Source organism: Ornithodoros turicata, chromosome 9 (genome assembly GCF_037126465.1).
Source record: "Ornithodoros turicata isolate Travis chromosome 9, ASM3712646v1, whole genome shotgun sequence".
Lineage (NCBI taxonomy): Eukaryota > Metazoa > Arthropoda > Arachnida > Ixodida > Argasidae > Ornithodoros > Ornithodoros turicata.
The window spans coordinates 10132978-10143438 of record NC_088209.1 but is presented as its reverse complement, the minus strand read 5'-3'; the positions used below and the strand labels follow the sequence as shown (position 1 = coordinate 10143438).

Sequence of the window (10461 nt, the reverse complement as noted above, 5' to 3'; positions counted from 1 at the left end):
AAGACACCCATTTCTGCTATCAGATAATTATTGCCTGATGCTATATACACAATTGCATTGTCCCTGCGTGAAGAAAGCAAAGAAAAAGGACACATAATTTATCTTAAGCGAGCAGGGAAAGTCACTTCTTCTCAGACAGCATAATACCATGAAGTCTGAATTTTTGCAAAGAAAACAAAGCTTGAACAGCGCTACGAACGTGACAAACACATACTAACAAACAAACACTCCTATTCATTTCTACTGATAGTATTGCAGCTAAAGGCGTGAAAGACACTATAAGAACAAAGCACACTGCTTCAGGAAAGCATATCAAATGCACCGCAACAGGACCGGCGTCGGGCACCCATAAAATAGCTTGCCCAAAACAAAGAGTTCACCAGGTTCGTGAGGCAATTCCATCTAAAACGCTCGGCCAATCCTACAGATAGCAATGCAAACGCGACTAGCCTTATTTTTTAAGCCACTATTTCACGCAATACTACATAAATGTATCACTCCTGTCACACGAAAGGGTAAACACATACCACTTACTTGTCAAGTGGGGTTCCTGGTTCAGAAAAGCGCGCGCGCACACACACACACAGTCACATTTTCACACTCACAAACACAAGGTCTATTTTCACAACCACATAAATCCATATTATTTCTCAGGTCAATAATTATCCTACCATCGTCAAAAGACGGTAAAAACATGTATGCGAACGCAAAACAATAGGTCGTCGTTCCGGATGTAATAGGATATCGTCACTCGGCCTGCGCGAACCAAAAAAAAAGAAAGGTATCCATGATCGCTATACATCCAAGAGAAAATGGTGCCGCGCTTTTGCACAGCAGTTCCGGTACAGAACGAAAAAGAATTCACTTCTTTTTGCTTTAATTTCCTTCCACCCATCCATTTTGTAAGCATACTATAGAGTGGAACGGGTACATGTGCATACGACCCTTCACTAAATAGGTGAGCCGATAATGACTCCAAATAAAATCATCAACATCAACATCAACATGCCTTGGGCTGACCTTACACACCCAAAGCTTTTTCTGAATACATTCTGCTGGCGCTGTAATAAAAGATTTATCGCGAGGGTACTACAATGGGGGGGAGGGGGGGCAGGTCAGCTCTGCTTTTGTTTAAGTGATAAAACAGTGCGCTTACTTGGGAAAACGGTAACGGATCGCGCGCGTCGCGTGTCCAAACCGCGAGAACGGGCTCGTGTGGGGCGCAGTTCGGGCGCACTGTTTCATGTTTAATGGAATCGCCTCACCAACCTGGTGAACTCTTTGTTTTGGGCAGGATATTTTATGATGATGATGATGATTCGGAGTTTAATGGCGCAGTAATCATTCAGCAAGCACTCAGCGCACTCTACAAGGGGTCAACGCACTCAGCAAACACTCCACACAATCAGCAACGACTCGAGCACCCAACCACTCAACCAATAGGCATTTACATCTCATCACTGGAACCTGCCCCGATCGCAGCGCTCTTGTTCCCTGCCATCCCGCTGCTGCTGCATCAACAGCCACAAGCACATGCCGTGTGTCCAGTCGTCCACCATTGGCGAGTCGTCCTCATTCTCCTCTTTATAGTATCGACAGGGACGTCAACCGCATGCACCGCTCCGCGTCTGAGGGGGGGAGTGATGTGGCGGCCCGTGGACGACGACGACGACGATGTGCCTCTCCTGCCATGCGCTACGGAACTGGCACGGCAGTTCTACCAGCACCGTTCTAGTGTGAGGCCATGTCCATCTGCCCGCAGTTCCATTCCATCATTGCTGGTCAGGACTAGCGTAGAGGAATTCCATCGTCCTCTACACAGGAGAAAAAACCATTACGAGTCAGTTCTCTGCCTAGCTGTGAGATGGAGCAGTCACATCATTCTGCGCTCCCTGTGACTGCTGTTGTGGTGGCCTGCTTTGCCTCTGTGCCTGATTGTTTTTGTTCTTAGCTATTGGTGGTTAGCATATTCGCTCTTGCTTTCACAGCCTTTGCTTTCACAACATTAAGAGTGTTTTTCTCCTTGCATGTCCAGAGCTGTGCTAACCTCCCCAGACATGCCATGATGACGTCACAACTTATGTCACAGGATGTCCAGGACTTGCGTCACACCTGGGGATGTTTTGCAACCTGCCTTTGTGCTGCGTCGCCCAGTGATGGTCAGCGGCCGTTCCGGACCGCTTTCTTCAAAATGGCTTCATGAATGTTCAACTAAACTCCTTCTCTCCACTCTATTTCTATCTTTTTATTTTATTTTCTACCTATTTTTTATTTTGATCAGCTCAAGTAGCCGGCAGCTCACACAGTGGTTTGGACACGTCTTAGATGCTCCCCAATTAGTGTAATGGCTCACTGAATTTTCCTAATTATTGTGGGGGTCCCAAATTACTGTAATTGCTAATTAATGGCGTCCAGGTCCCTGTGTGAGTTGCCGGCTTCTTGAGCAGATCATATACTACTAGTAAGGAGTTATTCGAAACACCCAGCACTGACTTACGTTAAAAGCACACGCTTGAGAGAACTCTTTATTAACAGACTCTCAGTACTCCCTCCTCTATCTATGAGAATTGAATGGGATATTGAGCATCACGATTTTTCTTCCTATAGTTCCCAAGTTGTAGAGTGTGGTAAGATTGTTGTATCCTGGGAACCACCTCCAACGTATGATACCACATTGACGAAATACAGCAAACACAAAGCCTCCGTACTACAACAAGAATTCGATTACTTGAATGAAAGCTTTGGGAATCACACCGAAATTCACACAGTCAAATCTAGGAGTCAAAATCTAGTGCAGGAGTGAACCTTGTCATGATTTCTGGCACATGCACGAGGTCACATCGTCCAAACAATATCATTAACATCCCTAGGTAACACAAATGTATGTATTTTTGTGCCGTTTTTAGTTTTCTGTTGTATCGTTTTCACCAGAAACAGACTAGGTCCAAGCCTGTGGTATGCGGCCTGCTTAATTCTTCCATGACTCAATGCGACTCGAGGGCACGAATGAGTCACTCTCGAGCATATATTAATATTTCCGTGTGACGACCGATATTATTAAGACGGAAACTATTACATTACAACTGCGGGGCAACCAGTTCATCTTTAGTAGTACAGTCGACCCGCGTTCATCCGGGCAGCTCTGTTTCTCATGAAAATGTCCGGCTAGCGGGGGAACTGCATAAGTGAAACACGAAAATTCATAGGGATCCTGTAAAGACATTGTTGTTGACCATTACACAGAAAACCATCCATTGTCATCTCTTTTATTCTAATACACGGATTCAGTTGCTAATGGCATTAACTTGCGAACTATTGTTCCGTTACTCAAAAAAATATTAAAGCTGTTCTCAGTGCTGCCCGAGCATTTTCTACCATCACTGCTGGTGCCTCCCGCTTTCATCATAAGATTCCTCTTGAACACTATCGGAAACGAGGACACTGGAGACGTCGTCATCTCTCATTGCAGCACAGGGGTTCTCTTTGTGGACCTTCTCAGTCTGAAATGAGCAGACTGCTCAGTGTAACTTTTGTGTAACGTGCAAAGTTGGAAAGGGAGAAAATTGTACCCCCCTCTTTGGGTCAGTAAAAAGGAGGCCACGACCAGGGTTCTCAACTTCACCTGACTATTTGTGGGCCAAATGTCCTTCCTGAAGACGGACCGGATAACTGAAGCTGACTGTTGGGTATTAGTCACTTCCGTTTCCTGGAATTCTCGCCCGAGTCCGGAAGCTGAAGCCTGAATAAATGAGGGTGAAATACATGGAGAGAAATCTGTCCCCATACCTTTTTGTCCGGATAGTGCAAGATCCCGATAAATGAAGTCTGGATAAACGCGTGTCCACTGTACTTTATTGTGCACAGCCAATATTCTAGTATCCCGTACCGAAATGCAGGCCCAAAACGGTTATGAGTTGAATTTCGCCATCGAATATCGTTCATAGTGTCCATCCAATTCTCAGACCACACCGACTCGACCACATTACACCACTGAAAACCCTACGCGCAGTCGACCTTACTGCGTTCCTCACGCTAAACGACAAGTAATTCGTGATCATGTCACCGACATACACTCTAAAGGAATTGTTCAGGAGTCGTCGAGTCCTTGGTCATCACCCGTTGTTTTGGTAAAAAAGAAAGATGGCAGCTGACATTTCTGCTTCGATTATCGGAAACTGAATAGTGTCACTGTGAAAGATCAGTACCCTCTCCCGAGGATCGATGACACTTTAGACTGCCTTCATGGAGCAGGTTATTTTTCTTCTAGGGATTTCCGTTCCGGCTACTGGTAGATAGCCGTAGATGAGCGCAACAAAGGTAAATAGCGTTCCTTACCCCAAAGGGCCTGTATAAATTCCGTGTAATGTCCTCCAGGCTGCGTAACGCAGCTGCAACATGTGAACGTATGATCGAGAGGTGGATGTCGTGCTCGTTCTTTCTCGCCCCATGCAGGACCACATTCACCACCTTCGTGATATTTTCGGCTGTTTCCGCTCAGTAGGTCTGCAACTGAACGCGAAAAGTGTGAGTTTTCCAGTCAGAAGCTTTGTATTCTAGGACACCTTATCGACGGAAAAGGCATTCACCCTGATCCTGAGAAAAAGAGGGCAGTTCAGAACTTTCCCCGTGCAAGAAACACCAAAGAGCTGCATTCGTTCTTGCATACGTCTGCCGCCGTAGCACACGGGAAAGGTGAGGCGACGACAAACCTGGTTGCGTAGTCGATTGCAGTCACGATCCAGCGGCTACCAGAGGCAGACAACGGTTGTGGGCCGAAAATCCCAATCCCAATGCGTTCAAAAGGATGCTCAGGGGGAGGTAACAAGTGGAGGGCACCGGAGGATGAAGAAGTTGTCTTTCGTTTTTGCAGAGCTGGCAAGAAAGAACATATTTGTAGATGCTTTTGTACAGGCGCGGCCAAAAGAACTTTCGGCGAATTCGCTCGTATGTTTTGAAAAACCCTAAATGCCCTGCAGTTGGGTCGTCGTGAAATACTTGCAGTATCGTGCCGTGAAGATGTTGGGGATGTCGGGATGAAGATGCCGGTCGCCTTCGGGCGTGTAGTTTCACTTGTAGAGCACGCCGTCTTGCAGTACGAAATGTTGGCTTCTGCAAACGAATTTTTTGTCAGCAGACGAAATAGAGCTGTTAAGATGACAAATGAGCTTCCGGGCTGATTCATCCTTAAGTTGTTCAACGCCGAAGTTGTCTGGATCAATCTGAGAAAGACATATGATGTCTTTGTAGGAAAGAGATGTGTGAGAGTCATCGATGTCGAGGGAACAGCGGGACAGCGCGTCGGCATCCTCATGTTTTTTGCCTGACTTATATTGCACTGAAAAGTCAAAAGCCTGTAAACGGAGGGCCCACCGTCCAAGGCGTCCAGAAGGATCTTTTAGAGAAGCCAGCCAGCACAACGCGTTGTGACCGGTTATCACTTTGAAATGACGTCCGTAGAGGTATAGCCGGAACTTTCCTATAGCCCGGACGACAGCAAGACATTCTTTTTCGGTTGCAGAGTAATTTTTGTTCCGCTTTACTCAGCGTCCAGCTGGCATACGCAAGTGCGTGCTCCATGGGAGCCTCAGGTTCTCTCTGGGCAAGAACGGCGCCTAACCCCGCATCACTGGCGTCCGTGTGCAACTCGACGGAAAGAGAGGGGCAAAAGTGTCTTAGGACTGCTTTTAGTTGCTCAAAGGCTGTGTTGGCCTCTGAATTCCAGATGAAGGTTGCATCACCGGAGAGGAGTGCAGTGAGAGGAGCTGCGATGAGTCCATCACCTTTGATGAAGCGCGGGAAATACGAAGATAGTCCCAAAGAGCTGCGGAGCTCTTTAACGCAAGTCGGTGTAGGGAAATTAGACACGGCCAGTATCTTGTCGGGATCAGGGGAGATCCCCTCCGCAGAGACGATGTGGCCAAGCATTTTAATTCGTTCAAAACCAATGTGACATTTCTTCCAGTTGAGCTGGAGGCCTACCCTTTGGAACGCCGAGAACACTGACTCCAGGCGATGCAAGTAATCCTCAAACGTTTCAGAGAAGACGGCAACGTGGTCCAGGTAACACAGGCAGGTTTTCTAACGAATACCTCTGAGGACACTATCCATCATACGGTCAAACGTTGCCGAAGCATTACAGAGGCCGAACGGCATCACGTTAAACTCAAACAGGCCATCAGGAGTGACGAAGGCGATCTTCGGCTTGTCTTCCTCCGCCATGGGAATTTGCCAATACCCAGATCGAAGGTCAAGCGACGAAAAGTACTTGGCTCCCTGCATAGAGGATAGGGCGTCGTCGATTCTGGGCATTGTGTAGACATCCTTGCAAGTAATCTTGTTAAGCCTACGGTAGTCGATGCAGAATCGTATAGAACCATCTTTTTTGGGAACCAAGACTACAGGGGACGACCAAGGACTCGATGACTGGCGAATTATCCCTTTAGACAACATCTGTGTAACTTCCTGTTCGATGGTTTGACGCTCAGCGGGGGAAACGTGGAACAGACGTTGGCGGAGAGGTTTATCGGTCGTCGTCTTGATCGCATGCTCAACGTTGCGTGCAACGCCAAGAGGGGACTTATCAAGGTCGAACAAGTCGGCGAATTTGTGCAGCAGAGACAACAACCCAGCTTTATGCTCCTGATCAAGAGTAGAGGACACCATCGGGGTAAGGGCCGAGTCGTCAATCTGCAGCAGGGCTGTTCCCACATGCGCCTTGTCAATGTTGGTAACTGTGCCAAAATCCACAAGCTCGCAGGCTGCGACGACAAAACCGGCAGGCAAAAGAACGGGCTCCAGAAGTGTGTTGGTAACAGAGAAGAAAGTATTCCCACCGGCGAGACGTGAAAGAGGGAATGGAGCGATGAGACCTCTGCGAGATAGGGTATGTTGGTTCGGAGACAACATGACGCCGACGTACGATGGTGCGAGCAGCGAAGAAACGGGTACGAAGGACGTAGCACGAGGCACAAGCACAATGTCCTCTGTAGCATGTAATTTGAATAGCCCACGTTCCTCCGGGTTTCGGTATGCAGGTTGTGTAGGTAACGAGATCTCACTCCGGGCATGGTCAATAACAGCTTTGTTCTCTTCAAGGTAATCGCAGCCCAAGATTACATCCTGTGATGATGAGGGGAGCACTCGAAATTCCACAGGATAACTTACGTCGGAAATAGTGACGCGAGCAGTGCAGGTACCAACGGGACGGGAGATACTATTAAATGCTGACTTCAGACAGGCTCCACCGCCAAACGTCACCTTACGTAGCTTCTTGCACATGTCCAATGAGAGTACGGAAACAGATGTACCAGTATCGATCAATGCAGAGCGGGGGCTTCCATCAATAATGACATTAACGCAATTGCGGGGGCTATAGGGAGGAACATTTGCAGATGAAGCGAATTGTGCAGTGCGACCTCAAGGGACTGCATTTATGTGTTTCCCCGTGGAGGGGGCGACGCAAGACGAACCGGGCTGCGCGAAAGGGATCTCCGTTGGCGACCAGGGGACCGTGAGCGTCGTGGGCTGGAAGCGTACCGAGCAGCCTGGGCGTCGCCACTGGACATGACCCTGGAGCCGTAATAGGAGTATCCAAGAGGGCGGTCTGGAAAATGTTCATCGGCAAAGGAAGACGGTTGCGTGTATCGATGGCTGGACCAATATTCTTCCCGCTGGCGTCTTCTGCAGAACCTCATAATATGCCCTGGTATCCCACAGTAATAACAAGTAAGCTGGCGTCTCGGCCGAGCAGCCGGCATAGGGGCAGCAGCGTGAGGGTACGGCGGCGCGTTGGGTTCCTGTGTTACAGCGGCGATCGTAGGCTTCTGTAGGTAAACTTCGGACAAATTAGCTCGGACAGCATCTGCATACGACAGGTGACGAGTCGGCGGCGATGATTGCGCGTGGGCGTTTGCAATTTGTTCGTGTACGATGTACTGCACCAAGGATGCGGCCTCCTGCAAAGTTCTGTAGCTGTTTGTAGCTTCTGCTTCGGCAAGTTCTTCCCGGACAATCTCACGGATCAGAAGCCGCAGATCACTGAGCGATGATGTACCATTCGTTGGACCATAACTAACGTACGTTTCCCGATTTCGGAGATTTCTAGCATCTTGGAGTTTCTTGCAGAAATCAAGAATATCTGTTACAGTAGCGAGGTCTTTGCTCATCATGAGCTGGAAAGCGTCCACGCGAATCCCCCTGAGGATGCAACAGATCTTCTCCGCATCAGTCATATCCGGGTTACAACGCTTGCAGAGGGACAGGACGTCTTCAATATAGAACATGTAGGACTCTTCGTTCTGCTGAATCCGGGAGGAAAGCTTCTCCTCAGCGTCTGGCTTTCTAAATGCCGGTCTGCCGAAAAGATCGCGGGAGCGGCTTGCAAATTGTCCACAGTCTCTGAATTCTCCCTCGTGGTTGAGGAACCACGTCTTCGCTACACCGCGGAGGTAAAAAGCAACGTTAATACGTTTGCTCCCATCGTCCTACCTGTTGTGGCGGCAGACGCGACCGAATTCGTCTAGCCAATCGTCGACCTCTTGGCCGTCGAGGCCGCTGAAGGTAGGAGGGTCACGTTGCCTTACGACAGGAGCGGCAGATGCCGATGTTGTGGCCTGCGTGGTCGGAACAGCACCAGGGATTTCCCTACACCCCCTCAGGGGGGGGGGGGTGTACACCCTCCCTGCATTTTTGCAACACCCCCCTGAAATTTCTCAGGTAACCCCACCCAGCTCGGCCACCAACACGTTCTGGTAGTGAGTCCGGCGCAGCGAATTACGTCCTGTACGGTCAAACTTGGGCTGTAGGACCACAGTCATGCAGACACACACATCGCACATCGTACCATGCATTTCTCCAAAATAATTTGAAAGTGACTGTTCAATGCATATATTCCGCGCATATACGAGCGAGAATGCGTGCGGGCACGCAAACTCAATGTGCTGGATCGTCAAGAACCATTTGCGCCCAACTCAATCAAGCGAAGTATTCTGCTTTTTTCGTCTAAGGTTTTCATCGTTCGTTGCTAGGTGGTCATTGAGCTTCGTGAGACAATGTGCTAGGCTTTTTTCTTTGCCGGTCGTGTGATTATGCGTCTTAATGTTGAAATGCCGTTCATAATGAATCTGTATTCTACGTACTGTGTTTTAATGTAATAACATGTACAAGTAAAACGGGAAAGCTGTGCAGATACGTCACCATTGTGCCACGATTCTTTTCGTGTCTAAGAAAAATTCCGTAAGTGGAACCTTCACCAAGCACCCCCCCCCCCCCTTGAAAGCTCGGCACCCCCCAGCAGTGAATTTCTGGGGAAATCACTGAACAGTACCGTTAGCAGCTGCGACGGCTGGAGCACTGGTGGCCATGGACAGTACTCGTCGGCTTCGAAGTTCCAGGTTAGGTACCGGGGTGCGTGTTGAAAAGCTGTAGTAGGGCTGCCATGAGGAAGGGATCGATGAACGCACCTCCACCAAGTTGTGGGGATTCTAAATGCGAGCGTTTATTGCGCTGATGATGGTGATGTGGATTCGGCGGCGCGAGATTTGTCTCACAGTATAAGCATAGTGCAGTTTAAAGGGGTGGTGTGCACGTTTTTTTGCGATTTCGTCTATCTCGCACTAGGAACACAGCGAAGCGTCCTAAGCTAACTGATTACTTGGTGATATGGTTCCAAAAACACAACTACTGTCAGGGTGCACATTAAAGGACTGATGTGCACGTTTTTAGCAATTTCGTCTATGTCGCGCTGGGAACATACCGAAACCTCCTAAGCTGCCTGAATACTTGGTGATATGGTGCACCCTGCAATATGATTGAACCCTGCCAATAGGTGTGCCGCTGAAACCATATCACCAAGCAATCAGTCAGCTCAGGACGCTTCGCTCCCATCGCGAAATAGAGGAACGTGCTAGAAACGTACACACCAGCCCTTCAATGAGCACCCTGCCGGTAGGTGTGTTACTGAAACCATATCTCCAAGTAGTCAGTCCGCTCACGATCCTTCGCTGTGTCCCCATCGCGACATAGAGGAAATTGCTAAAACCTACACACCAGCCCTTTAAAGTGCACCCTGCCAGTAGGTGCGCCGCTGAAACCATATCACCAAGTAATCAGTCAGCTCAGGAAGCTTCGCTGTGTCCCCATCACGACACAAAGGAAATTGCTAGAAGCATACGCACCAGCCGTTTGAAGTGCACCCTGCCGGTAGATGCGTCGCTGAAACCATATCACCAAGTAATCAGGCAGCTCAGGATGCTTTGCTGTGTCCCCATCGCGACGTAGAGGAAATTGTTAAAAATATATACACAAGCCCTTTCAAGTGAACCCTGTCGATAGGTGTGTTGTTGAAACCATATCACCAAGTAATCAGTCAGCTCAGGACGCTTCACTGCGTCCCCATCACGACATACAGGAAATTGTTAAAAATGTATATACCAGCCCTTTCATGTGCACCCTTTCGGTAGG

At 48.7% G+C, this 10461-nt stretch overlaps 1 long non-coding RNA gene across 1 annotated transcript; it reads right to left on the bottom strand.

Moving 5' to 3' along the window:
* Nucleotides 1–1062: 1062 nt before the first annotated feature.
* Nucleotides 1063–9452, bottom strand: LOC135369288 (uncharacterized). The gene is made up of 4 exons (XR_010415051.1): nucleotides 9326–9452; nucleotides 4587–5109; nucleotides 4336–4509; nucleotides 1063–1814 (listed from the first exon to the last, which is right to left on the bottom strand). It is a non-coding gene; the product is annotated as an uncharacterized LOC135369288 (long non-coding RNA).
* Between the last annotated feature and the right edge of the window lie 1009 nt (nucleotides 9453–10461).